Genomic DNA, 20,457 nt, shown 5'->3' with positions numbered 1-20,457 from the left:
AAAATTTATAGTTAATCTTGGTTATGTCCTTGAGCTGTCTTCTAGTACACAGGAGTGAACCAAGCAAATGAAAGTCACATGTACATGTATAAAATTTGACATGATACTTGTTGGCCTACTCAGATTTATGGGATAACTTCCACTGGCCTAACTTTATTCAGTTTAGAGCTCTTAGATAAAGCATTTGCTCCATGTAAGATTAGTAATTAGCTTACACACCATTATTTCTGTCCTCCTCACAAAAAACAACCACAGAAAGAAGCTATATTAAAGATCCTTTTAAGAATAACTGATATAAAGTTAGAGGATGTTGAAAATGTTTTTTTGTTTTTTTTTTCAAAGATCACTTTTCATTTGTTTATTTTGGGGTAAGTTGTTGATAAAGGAAGGCAAGACAAATGTTTATTTTTCTGCATGAGGAGAATAATACAATCTTGCCTAGTGTGTTGCAATCTATTATCTTGAAAGAGGCAAGACGGGAGATATGCAGACATCACTAAAATATTGTAAAGATTTCTCTATAAAATGAATATATATTCATGAACACCTTAAAAATGGCAGTGTAAATTATTGAATCTTTGTATTGCATTTGGCTGGTTAGAAAAATAAAAGTGGAAGGCAATTTATGGAGGGCTGAAGATTGGCCATTTGTGAGAGCAAAATAACCCAAATCCTGAATGATCTTGATGGAGAAGTGAAGTTTAAGCAGAACTGAAAGGCCAAAATGAAGAATTTTGTGAGAGCCATTGGAAATTATTACTCCTTCTCACAACTGCCTTTTCCCTTCAAAGAGAAGGAAGTGACCTGGAGATCATATGATAAGGGTGATATGATGGAGATTAGGCCAAATTGAATTCTGTATGACTTTTCAATATTGGGAAACAGAGGCTGAGTGTGTCTGGGTGCTGCACATGATTTCTTTTGGAATCAATGGCAACAAGATGAGATAATAAATTCTGAGCTTATCCTCTATGTTGTATAAAAATATACTGACACTGCAGGGAAACATGAAAGGACAAGGACCATGAATCCAGTATTTTCCAATTGGTTTCATCCTGTGAGTTTTAATTTTTTCCCCAAATTGTTAAGAATTTGGCCACCAAGGCAAAGACCTTTTCAGTCTTTATAAGTTGCATTTCAACTGGTTAATCACAAACAGAATGGGAAAAGAAAAAAAAATTTTAAACTATGATCTTTCTCCTTCAGTGTATCTGTCATTGATTTATTGATGTGTTAGGAAGAAAAGTATCCCATAGTTACTGTATGACACTTCCTGGGACAACATTTTTATGACAAAAACTCAAATGGTGGGTATATAAAAAATAATGATGAGAGAAATCTGTGCATGGTATAAAGATTAAGTGTCTTCATAAATCTATGAAAAGTATAAGTATCTGAACAGTAATCAAGGAAGCAATGTACTCTCAAAATGAGCATATAAATAAGGTCTTGTACTCATATTTCTAAATCTGAGTTTGATAATCTTTAGAATGAAGCTGTCTGAGCCTTGAAATTTTTATAGTTATGCCTTCATGAGTACAAACATTCATTTTTATATTTTATTCAGGAGACACTGAACACCAACTATATATAAGGAAATGTGAAAGATTTAAAAAATTGTCTTAATCCCTGCTATCAAAAAATTTTAGTAGCAAAGAAGGAGAAATAATATGTGTGCTCAAGTCATTACAGGAAAAAGGCATTGCATCTTAAGTGTCATAAGATATTAAAGTGCTATAAGTTTAGTCTGTGATTCTTAAAAAAGTGTGCATTGGAATTCAAGAGGTTATGGGTAAAGCCTTTTAAAAAAAAACCCTTTCTTCTCTGCCTTACCTTAAAATATAGGCATTCTTCTGAATTCTTAACTGGACCTTTTTTTCTTCTCACTGTATGAGTAGTATTATGCTTTCAAAAGTTTTGCATTGTGAGGAAGCACACATAAATGCGTGAAGAGGCAGTATAAAATTAATATGAAGTGATACAGCTTACGGCAAACTAAAGAGATCATTCAAATTCAGTTTCAATCACATTCAGATTTGTAAAAGACATTCTTTGTTCATACAGAATAAGCCTGTTGACATTTGGTCCAGAGCTCAAGAGTTGTGATTTTATATTCTCTTTAAACATTACATTCTCTCCCCCTTATTTTGATTGACATCTATATTTTCTAATTCTAATATAGCACTAATTATTCAATACATAGTTATTGGTACCTAGTATATATTAAGTTCTATACAAGACACTGAACATAAGACAAGTCAGGACCAATATGGTCCCTACACTTTTGGAGCTTGAGCCCTAGCAATAAAAAAGTAAATGATTACATACGAATGATGCTTCGGGGTTGAGGCTGAGAACTAACTTTCTAGTCATAGACATTCATGTGGAGGAATTATGTGCAGAGTGAAAGAGCTTGGATCTTCTGAAAACTATGTGGAAGGCTGAGTTTATTTTTAAATGAGAATGAGATGGAGATGAGAATAATGTAGAGTGTCAGGAGCCACATTTTTCAAGGTGCACTGTAAAGCCATTGAATGTATAACCACCACTCCATGCTCTGAGGGAGATCCTTCCTTGCCTACTACTAATAGCTTGGGTCTCAAGTAACAACACAGCCTGATTTTCAGGTATTGACAACATGAGATATTTAAAAACTTCTTTCTTATATCCAGTTGATTCCTCTTTTCCAGAAGTTAGGCTGTTTGAGGTAATTTGAGGTCTTGTAGTCAAAAGCAGTGAGATAGGCAGAATTCTAAGATGACCCCTCAAGATTCCCAGTCCCTGAATGTTCACTAAAACATTAATCTAGATCCTGCTATGAAGGGATTTTGCAGATGTAATTTAAGTCCCAAATCAGAAAACTTTAATATAGGGAGATTATCTGTGTGGTTCTGACTTAATCAGTAACCTTTTAAAAACAGAGAGTTTTCTTTGGCTGGTTACATAAGAGAAATCAGAGGTTTGAGGCATGGGGGAGGGCACTGAATGGGCCATCAATGCTTGAAGATAAAAGAGAGCATATGAAAAGGACTTCTGAGTGGCCTCTAGGAGTTAGAAGCAACCCCCCAGTTAACAGCTAGTAGGGAAACTGGGACTTACAACCACAAGGAATGAATTATTGTATCAAAAATGAGCTGACCATTTTCCCCCAGAGCTCCCAGATGAGAACTCAGTTCTGCTGATATCCTTATTTCCCCTTGTGGTACCTTCACCAGAGAATAAAGCCATTCCATGCCAGACTTTTGACCTACAATACTATATTTTCCATTAAGCATTAAGTTTGTGGTAATTTGTTGCAGGGCAATAGAAAACAGGAAGCATGGTCTTGTTTTCCCTGGGAATTTCTATCCTCGGCCTCCTGTGAGTAAGTTGCTTCTGCCTTCTCTAGGTATTAGGCAGGAGATAAAGGTGGGTAGGAGGGTAGAAAGGAAAGATACAGTGTTTTTTAAATGACCAAAGTCCAGCTGCCTTTCCAGATTCATGTGAAAACAAACTTCTTTTTCTGCCAAATGTTTATTACAGCTTGTAAGATGAAATATCCTGCCTTCTGATTTCTCTAGATGAGAAGCAGGCAGCATTTTCTGTGATCATGAGTGCTACAAACTCCTGAGGACACATGGCAGCTTTTCCCAAGAACTTTCTTACTGTTCTATTCTCCCAGTGCCTTAATGGAAATAAGGCAAAGGCTACCTTTCCTTGTCAGAGGCACTTCCATTTCTATGAGTGATTCTTTTGGGTCCCCCTCATATTACTAGGAAATGGAGCATTACCCTTTCCGATGCAGAAGAGAAGAGAAGAGCCAGGACTTGTTCTACATTCCTATGAATTCCTGTTAACCTCTAGCTTGTTCTTGCATAGGCTGGAGTTATATGGTGAATAGGGATATTGGAAAGGTCAATTTGGTACTTCTTAATATCTTGCAGGGACATTTCTAGGTGATTTCTCTATAGATTGTTGGGGTACTTACCACCTATTGTTCTTAGATTTGGAAATTCTATTGTGAGTTAAGAGTAAATTTATCATTTAAAATCCTATACTAATTATTTTTACTGAAAGAGTAACATGATCTGATTTATGTTTTTTAAAGATCACTCTACTTGGTAGAGAATAGATTGCAGGAAGATGGGATTGAACCTTCAACACAAGTTAGATGACCTTGAGGGTAATCTAAGCCTTGCTATTTAATGGGTGATCCATGGAATAGCAGAATCAATTTACCTGAGGCCTTATAAGAAATGATGAATCTCAGTCCCTATGTGAACCTACTAAAGCAGAATATATATTCTAACAAGATTCCCCTGGTAAATTTGTACACTTATTAGAATTTGTGAAGAACTTGTCTAGGTGAGATATGATAGTTGCTTCAGGTAGGGTGATGGGTGTGGAAATGAGAAGGGAATTGATACAAAATATATTTTGAGACAGAATTTTCTGATGACTTGATGTGAGGAGTAAGGAAAACAAAGAATCTTCAAGCTTCAATTTGTAGCTTGAGAAACATGATGGTGGGTCATGACATTTGGGAGAGGAATATGCCTAGTGGAAAGGATGGATGAGAGTTTCCATTTGGTCACATCAAGTTAGAATTATTAAGAAAAATCTTGGGGCACCTGGGTGACTCAGTTGGTTGAGCATCTAACTCTTGATTTTGGCTCAGGTCATGATTTCATGGGTGGTGAGATCCAACCCCATGTGGGGCTCCATGCTCAGTGTGGAGTCGGCTTGAGATTCTCTCTCTCCCTCTCCTTCTGCCCTTCTCCTCCCCCCACTTGAGCTTTCTCTAAAAAAAAATAAATAAATAAAATCTTTAAAAAACATTAAAAAAATTTAAAGAAAATATCTTAATTGCTATAGCCCAAATCCTGCCTACCTCCTATTGTAATTACCCTCGTTATCTTTGTGCTACATTCTAACTCCCTAGTTGAGAAAGTATAATTAGTCTGGTCAATAACAATCTTGAGTAGACCATTCCTATGATTTTCCTATTTTTAAAAAGAAATATAAGGTCACTTTTCCCAAAAGTGTGATTTTATTTATTTTTTCCATTATTTGCCAATTCTATCCTGATAGTCATGATTTAGTTAAGAATTCTTTCCTCCATTGCTTCTTCTATCTTCTGTGAGCTAAAATTATTGTCCGAATAAGAGAAAACTGTTTCAGATCCTCATTTTAAAGAGTGTTAAAATTTTATGGGGTGCCTGGATGGCTCAGTCAGTTAAGCATCTGCCTTTGGCTCAGGTCATGGTCCCAGGGTCCTGGGATGGGAGCCCTGCATTGGGCTCCCTGTTTGGCGAGGAGTCTGCTTCTCTCTCTCTCCCTCCGCCCCTCCCCATGCTTGTGTTCTCTCTCTCTCGCTTGCTCTCTCTCTCAAATAAATAAAATGAAATCTTAAAAATATAAAGACTGTTAAAATTTTAAGAGGAAAACAGCCAGGTGATTGTTCAGAAAAAGAAAACAGAGCAAATACAAAAAGAAATCACTTCTGTGTCTAACATAATCTTCCATTTTCTTTTTGTGCAGCTTTCAAAATCAATGGCAACAATACAAAATCAGTCCTATTTCTGAATGGGTTAGTAGGCAATTTGTGAATACCCATTGGTAGGTGTGGGTAATCATCTGTAATTAGAATATATTAGACTGTACATCTTTTTAATTGCTATGTGTTTTCTGGCTTCCTGGTCAACAAAGAAGAAATACTGATCTAACACCTAAAGAACACAATACATTACCATTGCCAGGGCAACATCATTGGGAATAAATCCCAAGGCAGACCATCATAAGTATTTTGTGATTTCCATGATGGCTAAAGTAAAATTAAAAAGTGATTCTCTGAGGTGGGCTACGAAAAGTCTGCAAAATGCTATCAAATACCCCTTTCAGTGTGTGTTATTTTATTAATTATATGGTATATTTAATGGTTTTTCCTCTATGGGGGTTTCTTTTTTGTTGTGAGCTGCATTAAGAATAAAGATGGAAAAACTGGTTTAAGCAATATGGTCATAGTCACTGTTTTGTTTTGTTTTTAATTTAAAAACAATCACAAGTAAAAATACATCTTTTTAAACCTAGTGTTAAATATTGCAATATCTAACATTTATAGGGGCACTATTCATATTCTAATTTAAAGAAGGAGGAAATAAATGTACAGAGGAGCTAAATAACTTGCTCGAGGTCATTGTACTAGTAAGTAGCAGAGCTGTAATTTAAACCCAGGCAGTCTGTTCCCTGAACTACATTCTTAACCTCATGTTAAAACTGCCTCAGCTAGATAATGCAAGAAACAAACACACACATCTGTACACAAAGCAGATATAGGATCATTTCGCTGTTGTCACAAAAATTTGTTCTCTCTTTTTGAAGTGTTCAGAGTGATTTGCATGTCACATTAGATAAATTTCCATGATTATATGTCTATCAATCTCTCTCCTTAGCAAGAAACATATAAACACATACAGTTTGCATGCTTTAAAATTATATAAATGAGTATCTTTGATCATGATTTAATGATTGTAAATAATACTTATATAGCCATTTCCTTGGAGTTTTATTTCTTGATTAGATGCAATAAAAATCTTTGCAAATATTTTTGCTGAATAATTTCCACTATGATAATTTAGTGGGGCTGGGCTAGCAGTGAGAAGATAGAGTAATCTCCAATAGATTTACTCTAATTTTTTAAAAAATTTGTATTATGTTTATGAGGACTTCTAAGGCATAAAGTACAGACTAGCTTAGGTCATATATATTATACATATTAAACAAATCTTCCCAAAATATCTACTAAATTTGAGGTAATAGTTTCCTCTTCTAAAACCCCTCTTAGAGTGCTTCTCAGTGGTAACCCTATTAGCACAATTTGATGGGAAAATTCTTCATTCTGCATAGCTCTGACATATATTGTAGGACATTTAGCATGTATGTCCCCTGGTCACTGCAAGCCAGAGGTAGCTAAAACTGCCCCCACATTTGCAAATGACCCTGGTGGAGAACGACTAAAGGAATTAGGGGAAAACCATTTCAATCACTTACCTATCCAGTCTTTTCTCCTTCCCCATACACAACAGACAAATTCAAACACTCCATAGGTGGCACTTAAAAAAATGGGAAAGAGGTCAATTTGGTATACTTGAGAAAAAACAAAGGGAAGCAAATGATAGAACCTCCCAGACATGATGGATCTCCCTCATGAGAGATGCAGCTGGATAGAGAGCATATTAATGGCCATGTTTGGACTGTGACGTGATGGCTATAGCACCCTTTTTTTCCAGTAGTTTGTTCTTACAAGTGAATGTTATAGAAAGTGTATATAGTCATGGAGCAACATCCAAATAAGCAAACTGTACACCGCAGCATCCCCACTCTTTGTCAAGACTTCAGGCTTATCATAGTCCACTTTGCATGTCTCCTTGCATCACATTGCTTTTGTACATCACAGTTAGTTCCTTGGTCACAGGCTATTTTCTTCTAGGGTTTGGGAGCTTAATTCTTATTAACTGATTTGCTTCATCATAATTAGAGCATAGTGAGTAGCACTTTGAGATATAAATATTTTCATTTGTATTCTGAGTATAAAATTACCTCTAATTCAATGTCTCTTTAAAACTAAAACATTAAAATATAGTCTGTAGCTCAATTTAAACTAAACTTAAGCATATTCAGTGTGATTCTCAATTTAACTTTCCTAACATGCAATCATCATGTACAGAGCACTTAATGCATTTATCATCTACATAGGTTATATTCATCATGGGCCAATATGTCAAATCTTCTTTTGTTATCTTGAACTGTTATTGGAATTTACTTAACTTTTCATAGATTCTAAGCTCACAGTAATCAGTAACTATGTTTTATTCTTCCTGTGTTACCCACAGACCCTGGTACAAGGCCAGGAGTTAGAATATTCCACATATTTTTATTTGAAATATTTGTATTTCCCTTCAGCTCTTAGACATGATATGCAAGAATTATCTTCTGTAAAATCTCTTCACTCTTTGCACTCATCTACAGCCAATTATTAAGACATCTATGCTCTATGTCAAAAAGATGTACAGCATTATGATTCACCAGCTAACTTCATTACTAGCTTTGGCATTGTCAGTATTTTTTTTTTTTTTAGCAAACTGCTAACAGATGAAGTAATAAGAGTATTAGAAAATACATTGCCTGTAGGAGCTGTTGTTATTGAGGGCAAAAGGGAAAGGAGTTTATACATTTCTCAGAAGTATTAATAATTAAAGATTCCCTTAAATTAGAGTCACCTTGTAGCTGAAGCCACAACTTAAAAAACATTTTTGCCATGGCTTCTATCTGAAGCTATATTGTGCAACTTAATTGTAAGTGCTATGCCAATTCAAGATGTTTAAAATATATTTATTGTGATGAGTTGACATATGGTCATTTTTCAATTATATTAATTTAGCTACACTACTGATAATGATAGTGTCAATAAAACTTTTTTGTTTGTCATATATAAATCACAACTAAATCTGAAACTGCTTATTTAAAAAAACAGTATCATTAAAATGCAGAGGGGGTATTTTTTGGTAACATTGCCTTGTTATTTTAATTTTTTAAAGAATGGAATGAAAGTGATGTCCTGAATTTTGAATAAATAAACAGGAATTTATATTGCTGGCTGTTAGGGCTTACCTTAAGCAAAATTGTGAACATATGAGAAAGGTCAAAAGGCACCAGTTGCCATTATGAGAACATATGCATTGGTTCTCCAATACTTCTTTTAATAGTTTCTCTGCTTGGGATGGTCTCTGGTTCAAGTGTCACTTTCTCAACCAATTTGCCATGTCACAAGCTACCATGTCTGTGTCATAGTGCTGAGTCTTTATTAAGAAACTAAATAATACCCGTTAGCTAATTGTTTCACTACATAAATCCATTACACCATTCCAGGAAACATATTTACTCATAGAGAGAAGCTTAGTGGAAACCTAACCATTGCTCTCCCTTTCCTGGTAGATTTCAAGAACGACAAAGCAGCACACTCAATTTCCCTTCTAAAAGAGAGAGACCAGAAACAGGGTCCTTTTCACAGGGGGTCAGATTTTTTTGTCATCTGACTGGGTGACCGTTGTACAACTACTACACCCTAGCCAAGACAACCATTCCTAAACTGGCTTGGAATAAGAATGCTGCTTCATAGTGTTGTCTCTAGAGAGTGACCAACTGATACAGTTAGATCATATCACTTGGGGAATTTGACTACGGAGCATAGAGAGAAAGAGGGAACCATAGTGAGAGACAATGGAAAGAAAGAGTAGCCACAGAAGCAGGAATGAAGAAAGGGGGAAAGGGGATTACTGTTGCCAAGTCCCTAGAGTAGGGCTATTAGATGTTCTCTGTTGAAAGAAAAACAAGCTGACTAGGTCACTAAGGCTGATAATTGGTGCTCCAGAATACTGCTGCATCCTGAATGGCAAAATGTACTGATCAAATTCTCCTGTTCTGACACTTTCTTGGGTTCCCTTCCTTCCATGTAGCTTTATAATAAAACCCCTTTGTATGAGTTAACTTCTGCATCACTATTCCATTGTAATCTGTAAAATCTCAACTAATAAAATTCTTCCAATTGCTTCTTCCACCATTCCATAGGTTTTATAGTATTATCTCTGCAAATGTATATAATTTTATACCAGAGCTCATGAGAGTCTAGCTGGATAACTGGTTGCCTCTACTCATTTTATCTTTAATTTATAGTTCCCAAATCCTGGTGCTTTGGACTGAAACTTGTGCTTGTTTGTTTTAACCTCATGTTAATTAACCTAGTGCACACTTATAGAAACATTGCTTCTATTAAATACTGCTTTTATCATCATTCTTGTTTCTGAATCTCCATTTGTAGCAAATTCTTGAGGAATATAGAATGTGATTTTTACTTCCTTCAGAAGGAGAAACTGTCATCCATATCACTTCAGCACTAAGCTTAAGTGGGTACTGTACTTTTTTTTTTTTAAGATTTATTTATTTATTTTAGGGGGGAGGGGCAGAGGGAGAGGGAGACAGAATCCTCAAGCAGACTCCCCAACTCAGTGCAGAGAGCCGCCATGCGGGGCTCAATCCTAGAACACTGAGATCATGACCTGAGCAGAAATCAAGGGTTGGTGGCTTAACCAACTGAGTCACCCAGGTACTCCGTGGGCACTGTACTTTCTGAGGGCCTTCTCTGATCTGAGGAGTATGCTCAGCCCCTCACCTGGAGTATGTGGAAGTATAGGAGACAGAACATACCCAGGAGCAGCTCTCAACCAATGATGAAGGAGAATTGGCAAATAGATACACCATCTTCCTGGCCTCTCATTCATGTGTGTGTGTGTGTGTATATATATATATATAGTCTCCCAGGTATTCCCAGTGGGACTGAGTCCTACTTGCTGAAAATGATATCTTGCTTACTAATATCCTATATTGATTTTCCTCTTGTTTCCTCATTACTGTACTGTTACTTTCTAGGATTACCTCAAATATTTGTCTCAGGGTCTGTTTCTAGGGAACCCAACTCATGATACTTTATTCCATTTCAGTGTCATTTTATAGTTGAAGCTTAGGCAAAGCTCCCATATATAAAATTCATGTCATTTCCCTTTTTTTAAGAGTTAAAAGTACATTTCCTTCAGATAGTCTAAAATGAAGAGATGTAGTTGGCAACTTATAGAATCTCTCTCACATATAAGCAAGCACCTTTCAACACCAATTTCATTAAAGTAGAAATACATGCAAACATACATCTTAACACTTGCTTTTATGTACTTTCTTCAAGTTAAATTAGAACATGTAATTTCTAATTTAGGTTATCATCTAGAGAAAGGACATCCTAGCAGGGTACCTGACTGCTATGCCCACTTCAATTGTCTCAGTAACTTTAAAAAAATATGTATAGTTCTAAAGTCCTAGAACTTGTTATTGAGGAAGTGTAAAATGATATGTTTCTTTATCTTATATAAATATATATGTACAAAGAACTTATGAATCTGGAATAGGTTATAATAGTTTATAATGATGATCTCAAAATCATGTTGAAGTACATGGTAAGCTATTTAGTGAAAATAATTTATAATTATATATTTTATCAACTTTATTGAGAAACAAGTGTCATATAATAAGCTGCACTTATTTAAAATTATTCAATTTGATAAGTTTTGATGTAGTTATATAACAGTGAAACCATATCCACAAGTAAGAAAATGAACATATCTATCACTACCAAATTTCTTTCTGTCCATGAGTCATCTCTTTCCCACTCCTCCCCTCTTCAGGAAAACGCTCATCTGCTTTCTGACAATCTAGATTACTAATGGTTTTCCAGAACTTTTTATAAGTAAAATTGTACTCTTTATGTCAGTCTCCTTTTACTTGACATAAATAAATTGGGATTAATCCATGTTGTAGCATATATAGATAATTACTATTTTTTGCTGAGTAGCACTACATTATATGAATATACCACAGTTTGTTCATCCATTCACTTGTTGGCATGTGGGTTGTTACCAAACTTTTGGCTAATATAAATAAGCTGCTCTGATCAGTCATGATACAATACAATTTAAAATAATAAAATCACTTTTCCAAAGTGATTGTACCATTTTATATTCTCAACATTAATGTATGAGAATTTCAGTTCTTTTTTTCTTCCTTTTTTTATATGTTTTTATTTTAAATTTTACTTTAAATTTTTGTTTTAATTCCAGTTAGTTAATATACGTATTATATTAGTTTCATGGTTTCAGGTGTACAGTATAGTGATTCAACACTTCCATACAATACCTTGTGCTCATCACGAGTGTGTGTATTCCTTAATCCCCAACACCTATTTAAACAATCCCCCTATCCCCTCCCCTCTGGTAACCATCAGTTTGTTCTCGATAGTTAAGAATCTATTTCTTACTTTCTCTCTCTCTCTCTCTAATTTTTCCCCTTTGCTTTCTTAAATTCCACATATGAGTGAAAATATATGGTATTTGTCTTTCTCTGTCTGACTTACTTTGCTTAGCATGATACTCTCTAGCTCCATCCATGTCATTGTAAATGGCAAGATTTCATTCCTTTTATGGCTGAATAATATGTCATTGTGTGTGTGTGCATGTGTGTCCATATCTTCAGATATATATATATCACATCTTCTTTATCCATGCATCAATCCATGGACACTTGGACTGCTTCCTTATCTTGGCTATTGTAGATAATGCTGCTATAAACATAAAGATGCATATATCCATTTGAATTCATGTTTTTGTATTCTTTTGGTAAATACCCAGTACTGCAATTGCTGGATCATAAGGTAGTTCTATTTTTAACTTTTTGAGGAAACTCTATACTGTTTTTGAGAGTGGCTGCACCAGTTTGCATTCCCACAAAGAGTGCACAAGCATTCCTTTTTCTCCATATCCTCATCAACACCTGTTGTTTCCTGTGTTGTTGATTTTAGCCATTTTGACAGATACAAGGTGATATCTCATTATAGATTTGATTTGCATTTCCTTGATGATAAGTTATGGTGAGCGTCTTTTAATATGTCTATTGACCATCTGTATGTCTTCTTCAGAGAAATGTCTGTTCATGTCTTCTGTCCATTTTTAAATTGTATTATTTGGGGGGGGTGTTGAGTTTCATAAGTTCTTTAAGTATTTTGGGTTCTAGCCCTTTATCAGATATGTCACTTGCAAATATCATGTCCCAGAGAATTTCAGTTCTATGTCTTTATCAACATGTGGTAAGCTCAATCTTATTTATTTGTTTGTTTATATTATATTCTTATAGGTATGTAATGTTGTCTCACTATGGTTATAATTTTCATTTAACAAATAACTAGTGATGTTGCCCATCTTTGAGTCCATTTGCTGTCTATATATCATTTATCTATCTATCATCTATGTAATTTATCTGTAGGTCTTTTTGGAAGTGTCTGTTCAATTTTTTTACTCGTTTAAAAAATTGGATTATTTCTTTCCTGATTATTGAGTTTTGAGGATTCTATAAATATTCTACATAAAAGCCATTTATCAATATTTTATTTTCAAATATTTTCTCTTAGTCTGTGGCTTCTCTTTTCATTCTCCTAATAGTTCCTTTAGAAGAACAGAAGTTTTTAATTCAATGGAGCCAAAGATTTTTTTCTTTTACAGATTACACCTTTTGCCATATTTTAAAATTCTTAGCTAACTCAACATCACCAATTTCTCATGTATTTACTCTATAATCGTCATAGTTTTCAATTTTAAATAGGTGCTATGATTCATTTTATATCATTGTGTATGGTATAATGTGTGTAACCTAAGTTTATTTTATTTTGCACATTCAGTTGTTCCAATACCATTTGTTGAAAAGACTATCATTTCTTCATTGAATTGCCTGTTTACCTTTGTCAAAAATCAGTTGTCTTTATATGTTAGACCTAAGCCTGAACTATACAATTCTTTTGATATAATTGTGATATTATTAATGACAACACCACACAGTCTTGATTGCAAAATCTTTATAAAGAACCTTGAAATAGGTAGTCTTTGTTTTGCTTTTCCAAAATTGTTCTTTGTATTTCCATATGATTTTCAGAAACAGTTTTTAATTTCTAAAAAAGAAAGCCTGCCTGATTTTAGGTTGGGATTACATTAATTCCATAGATCGATTTGGAAATAATTTTCATCTTGGGATATTGAGTCTTCTAACCTACAACCAAGGTATATCTCTCCATTCATTAGGTCATATTTAAGTTTTCTCAGCAATATCTTGTAGTTTTTCTATACAGATCTATCACATTTTTGTCAGGTTTCTCTGTAGGTATTTCAAATTTCTGGTGCTATTTTAAATGGTATTGTTTTAAAATTTTATTTTCTGATTTATTTTCTGATGGTGTTAGTATAAAATATAATTAATTTTTGGTGTCAAGTCTTCTATCTTGGGACCCTGTTAAACTCAGTTGTAGTAGTTTATCAGATTTTCTATAGAGATGATCACATTGTCTGCAGATAAAGAATTTCACTTCTTTCATTCCAATCTGGGTGCGTGGATTCATTTTTTTTTTTCCTACTTATTGCTTTGGCTTGGAACTCCAATACAACATTGAATAGAAGTGGTAAGAATGGACATTATTGTCTTGTTACTGATTTTAGATGGAACACATTTATTCATTCACCATTAAGTAAGATGTTACCTGTAGGGTTTTCTTTTCTTTCTTTCTTTTTTTTTTTTTTTCAAAGATTTTATTTATTTGACAGAGACATAGCGAGAGAGGGAACACAAGCAGGGGGAGTGGAAGAGGGAGAAGCAGGTTTCCCGCCGAGCAGGGAGCCCAATGCAGGGCTTGATCCCAGGATCCCGAGATCATGACCTGAGCCGAAGGCAGATGCTTAACTGACTGAGCCACCCAGGCGCCCCAGTTGTAGGGTTTTCATAGGTACTTTTTATCAAGTTGAAGAAGTTTCTCTATAGTTTTTGTGTAATGTATGACTGCTTTTGGCATCTGGATAATGCCAGCTTCATAAAAATAGTTCAAAAGTATTATTTCCTTTTCATTTTTGGTAAGAGTTTATGTGGAATTGGTATTATTTTTTTTCTTAAATGTTTAGTAAAATTCACCAGTGAACCCATTTTGGTTTGACTTGCTTTTGTTGTTAGCAGGTTTTTGACTAAAAATTCCATTAATTCCATTTCTTTAATAGATGTAGAGATATTCAGTATGTTTCCTTCTGAATGAGCTTTTGTCTTTTGAGATAGAATTTGTCATTTCATCTAAATTGTCAGACTTATTAGCATATGGTTCTTCATAATACATTCTTATCATTTTAATATCTGTAGAATGTCTAGTGAAATCTTCCTTTTATCATGATCAATTTGGCTTGCTGTTTACTAATTTAATGATATTCTCAAGGACACAGGGTTTAGGGTTTCATTGATTTTCTTGTTTGTTTCCTATTCATCTATTTCATTTATTTCTGCTGTGATCTTTATAAGTTTCTTAATTCTGTATACTTTGGTATATCTTTAATAGTTTCTATGATTCTCCTTTAGGTTTTGAACAGATGGAATATAACTGTTATAATTCTTATAATGTTTGCTAGCTCTAGCACATGTGTTAGTTCTGGGTTGGCTTTTTCCTACTTTTTGCATGCTTGATAATTGTGAATATTCCCTCCTGAATGTTGAATATTTTTGTATTTCTATAAATGCTTTTAAGCTTTCTACTGGGACTCAGTTAAATAAGTTGAAAATTGTTTTGTCCTTTAAATTTTGCTTCTAAGATTTATTACAAAGATCCAGAGTAGTGCTCAGTCTAAGGCTAATTACTCACCATTACTGAGTTGGCTCTCTTGTATACTCTACTGAATGCCCCATGCATTGTAAAGTTTTCTCTCCAGTACTATAGAATCACATAGCGCTCACAACATTCATGTACCATCTCTCAAGGATCACTAGCCTTCATTTTCTGGTATTTGGTGTCTTAATAAATATCTCATATATTCTGTCTGATAGTGGTTTGTTTCAGTGAGTAGAGTAAATCTGGTTTTTGTCATTCCATCTTGACCAGAAATGGAAATCTGTGGCATAATATTTTAAATGTTCATTTACTCAGAAAATATGAAATACTGAATATTACATTAACATTTTAAAACTTAAATGCAGGTATTCTTTTAATATAATTTGTTCTGAAAAGTTTTAAATGAAGTTAAATTTTGCCTGTAGTTAAGATGTTGTTATTTGTTTAAGTCAGATGTCATTGTGGGGTGCCTGGGTGGCTCAGTCGGTTAAGTGTCTAACTTGGGCTCAGGTTGTGATCCTGGGTTCCTGGAATTGAGCCCCACATTGGGCTCCCTGCTTAGTGGGGAGTCTGCTTCTTCCTCTCCCTTTGTCCCTCCCCTGCTTGTGTGCTCTGTCTCTCTCTCAAATAAATAAAATATTTAAAAAAATTTAAAAACAGATGTCATTGTGAAAAGTTTCTTTGATAGTTGTTATTTTTCTTTTATTTCTTACTTTCTTTGTGGGTTGGAGTTTCAGAGACATAACCTATGATTAAGGAAATATAGGAAATAAATTTTCTGGGATTGTGAATCATTTTTTCCTAACACCAGTATAATCCTATAATAGAAATAACATTAACTATGTGTTATATTTGTATTAAAGTATTCATTGAATGACCTAAGAAAAAAGGAGATAGAAATTCTCATTTAATAGTTTTAACAGTTCATTTGCATTTAACCCAAATCTTTGTAAAACTTGTTTTTTGTAGGAGTAAAGACTTTTTTTTTCCTGATTATTAGCTTTTTAATACATGCAGAAGAATGTTACCAGTAAGAGCTTCCTTTCAACTTCTTGTGCTGGAGGTATAGTATGAATACTTTATTACTTGTCAACAGATTGGCTTGTAGACATTCCTGTGTTTCCTGTTTAAAACATTATGTCTTCCAGAAATATATTTGCCAGCTAGAGGCAGTTTGACATGTGCACATCTCTTGCTGCCTACAGTAATAAGCAACACCAAATATAGACAGGTAAAATGTGACATCACAAGAGCAGAATATGAGAATAAGCATTCTAAGGCAAATATCACATTCATTTCTCTCATTTCCAGTAACAAATAATGTCAACAAGAAGCTCAATAATTTAGCTTAAATTGGAAAACACCAAGTGAATAAATACCTTAAAAAATAGTCTTATTTGGGGAAACAATATTGCCTGTAACTGAAACACTGAAGGTATGTGTCAGATTTTGACAGCATATTTTCCAGTATACCTCTTCAAACATAAAATCTAATTATGTTCACCCTTTCCCATGCCATTTAATCCCTCTCCTTGATATATCCTGTTTCCCCAAACACTATAATGAAAACTAGAGTTCATGGCAAAACTCAAGCTTCTCTGAGCTCTCTTACCTCTCATTAGTTGAATCTAGCTTTGTCAAATTTTATTCCTTCAGCCCTATTCTGTAGCTCAAGTGAAATTCAGACATCTATTGATATAAAAAATGTAAAGGAAATGGCAGTGTAATTTCTTCCCAAAGGAAATACAGTGCAGTTTAATAATACATTGGGAACATGTGGTTAGGTCAGTCTGTTATTTATCCTTTTGACTAGGCTATTTTATTTAGAAGTCAGCAGAAATAAAACTAATAGTGTTATATATAGAATAATTCAGTTACCATTTATTAGCTTCTGTGTAAAAAGAAAACCAAACTGAAGAAAATTATTTAGCATTTTCCCCATTTGATTTTCATTTGCTTGAAATTTACCTGATAGAGGGTAGAAATAAAATGGAAACTATTTTGGAAAGTACTGAAGTCAGCTTCCATATGGAATAATGGAATATGATTTATAATAATTAAACTTCTTAAAAAATGGAATGGGCTAACTAGTGAATCAGTGAAAAAACTGCAAAAAGAAATTTTTGAGGTGCTTGTCATATATACTGTAGAAGGAAGGACATTGGTCTTTGGAACTCTCTACCCTCTCATAAAACTTTTTCTTCTGGAACCTATCATCACATTCTTTTATTAATATTATATGGATGTATTTCTTAATTTCTTTACCAAGATGTAACTAGAGAGTTGGTTACATGTTTATTCATTTTTTTCATCATAGAGCTTTGCTCATATCGGACTCTCAATAAAAATATATTTAATTTAATAATAGTAATATTAGTGTATACCATTTATCAGATAATATGTTGTACATTTAGCATCGATTATTTCATTGAATATTTATGAAAAGCCTATGAGGCAAGTGCTATTCTCCTTAATTTTCATTAAAGCTAAGAGTTTAAGTGAATGCATATATGAATTAATATATAAATCAATTAGAAAATAAACATATGTATAAATGAATGTATAAATGGGAAGTTGGACTAGATAATATATTAAGTATATTCCATGTGTGAACATAAGAACTTAATATTCTATGTCTATGAATATAAGAGCTATATATTAAACTTTAATAAAATGATTATATATATTATTACTACCACCCCTTTCATTTCTCCTTTGGGAATTATTTGCATTGCTTCTCACAGTTATCATGCATCAATAATTTCATATTTTTACTATGAAAACAAAGGAGAGTAGAAAGTGCAAAGATAAAGTATGTAGAAATTAATAAAACATTTCATATTCACATTTACCAACAGACTTTTTGGCTTTACTCCCAATTAAATTCCTTTCAGCAAACATTTAATGGGCCTCTGCAAGGTACTGAATAATACAATGAAACATTCTTATTACTTAGAGATGTAGGTTGTAGACTCATTGAAATGGTCTCTCTTGAAGTTATATGTGACATCAAATAGCCCTGCTGATTTGTTTTTTATTGGATTACTAGTTGCTTGGTATTATTAAACAGCAAGAAAATGATTCTCTGCTGAAGACCAGTATGATACCCTCTGACATAATGGAAAATAATGTAACTCTATAGTAATGTTGATCTACCCCTAAGGAGACTTCAGATATTTTTATTTTTCCTGGGTTATTAAGCATGTGATATTATAGTTTTACACTTGGAGGATAAGTTACATATGATTTTTGAAGGTTGTATTTTTCATCTTCAAGTATTCTTATTTCTTTTTTTCTATTTCAGGAGGAACTGGATTATTTGAAGTCAAGAAAATATTTATAAGCATCAGTTACAATTCAATGAAAGCAGGAGTAGGGAAGAAATTGAAATTTGTCAGAAAATGGACTTATTAAGCAAATACCTTAATGTAATATCAATAAGATCATTAATGTTGGTTCTGACTATCTGTCAAAACAGTTACAATCTGAAATAAATCTACAAAGTGAGACTTCTGCCACCTTATAACAAACATTTGTTTCAAATCCCAGTGATACTTGGGAATATCATAGCTTTAGATAGTGTGAATTCACAATTCTGTCCCTTATTTTCTCTGTGGACTTAGTTTACTATTTCTTAAACTCATTGAATCTCTTTTGTTTTTGTTTTTGTTTTTTGTTAATCTCTAAATTGGCAAATATTTTGCACCTAATGAGGCTGGCTTAAGAATCAGTAAAGTAAAAGCTTGCTTATCACAGTGCTAAATAAGTAGCTGATATTCATGAATGGTGTAAGTTTATACTTTTATTTGTCCATTATTCAAATCTTATAGCATTTTCTAATTCAACCTTTCATGAATCATTTTTTTTAGTGAACCAGTCCACAATGATAATACTGTCTTCTTATCACTTTTATAATTTAAAATCTGTGTCAAATGTATTTAATTATTATTCTCAGTTTTCTCATGAATTATTTATAACTCTTTCATGTACATTGAACTTTGGGTATAGAAGAGAGTGCATAATTTTTGTACACAGAAATATTTGACCAAGAGTTATTGAGTATGTGATCTCTGATAAGTGATTTAACCTCAGTATACTCATCAGTGAAGTAGGGTTATAATACTGCTCCATTGGGTTTTTGTGGTAATATTAAATGTGATAACATTAAATGTGGAAATATTAAATGTGATTAACAGTAGTGAATCCTCAATAAAGTGCCTGACTTAGTGTAAGTACTATTTGTTAGTTTCTTCTCCTTCCCCCCCTCACTTAACCAGCATTTTGCTCCTTGGAGACAATAACCAGGTCTTATTTACCATGGTACAATTTTTTAAAAAATTTTATTATGTTATGTTAATCACCACACATTACATCATTAGTTTTTGATGTAGTGTTCCATGATTCATTGTTTGCGTATAACACCCAGTGTTCCATTCAATACGTGCCCTCTTTGATACCCATCACCAGGCTAACCCATCCCCCCACCCCCATCCCCTCTAGAACCCTCAGTTTGTTTCCCAGAGTCCGTAGTCTCTCATGGTTCATCTCCCGTTCCAATTTCCCCCCCTTCATTTTTCCCTTCCTACTATCTTCTTCTTCTTCTTCTTTTTTTTTAACATATAATGTATTATTTGTTTCAGAGGTACAGGTCTGTGATTCAACATTCTTACACAATTCACAGTGCTCACCATAGCACATACCCTCCCCAATGTCTATCACCCAGCCACCCCATGCCTCCCACCCCCCACCACTCCAGCAACCCTCAGTTTGTTTCCTGAGATAAAGAAGTACCATTTAATTGATTTGTCTTTATGCAGTGCTCAAAGTTAACCTGTGTCTAAGGTTACTAACTTCAATGCCTGTGAATCATCTGTGAATCTTAATAAGAGGCAAAGCAGACTCAGCAGTTCTGAAGAAGGGCCTGAGATGATGTGTTTCTAACAAGATCCCAGATGAAGCCAGTGCTCCTGCTCATAGACCACACTTCCTATAATAAGCATTAAACTATGCTGGAAGAGGTCACTGAGAGGACGTGACCACTGCTTCATCCATGCGCTGGACCTGGGCAACCGGAGGCTCCTCACCTTCTCCCGTGTCCTTGGAATATATAGTTTTCCCACAGTTCCAACAGTAGGAGCATTTTCAAGGACACAATCTTGAGAGAATAAGGTGTTGAGATGATCTGGACTGAATTT

General features: G+C 34.0%; 1 long non-coding RNA gene across 1 annotated transcript in view; it reads left to right on the top strand.

Moving 5' to 3' along the window:
• LOC118526557 (uncharacterized) overlaps positions 1-19,488 on the top strand; it is a 68,081-nt gene extending 48,593 nt beyond the window's left edge. The window contains exons 2-3 of the long non-coding RNA XR_004912677.2: positions 16,263-16,325; positions 18,567-19,488. This is a non-coding gene — a long non-coding RNA (uncharacterized LOC118526557). The remainder of the gene's footprint in view (positions 1-16,262; positions 16,326-18,566) is intronic.
• Positions 19,489-20,457: the final 969 nt, after the last annotated feature.

This window comes from Halichoerus grypus, chromosome 5 (assembly GCF_964656455.1).
Source record: "Halichoerus grypus chromosome 5, mHalGry1.hap1.1, whole genome shotgun sequence".
In the NCBI taxonomy this organism is placed as follows: Eukaryota; Metazoa; Chordata; class Mammalia; order Carnivora; family Phocidae; genus Halichoerus; species Halichoerus grypus.
This window is presented reverse-complemented; position numbering and strand designations above follow the sequence as displayed.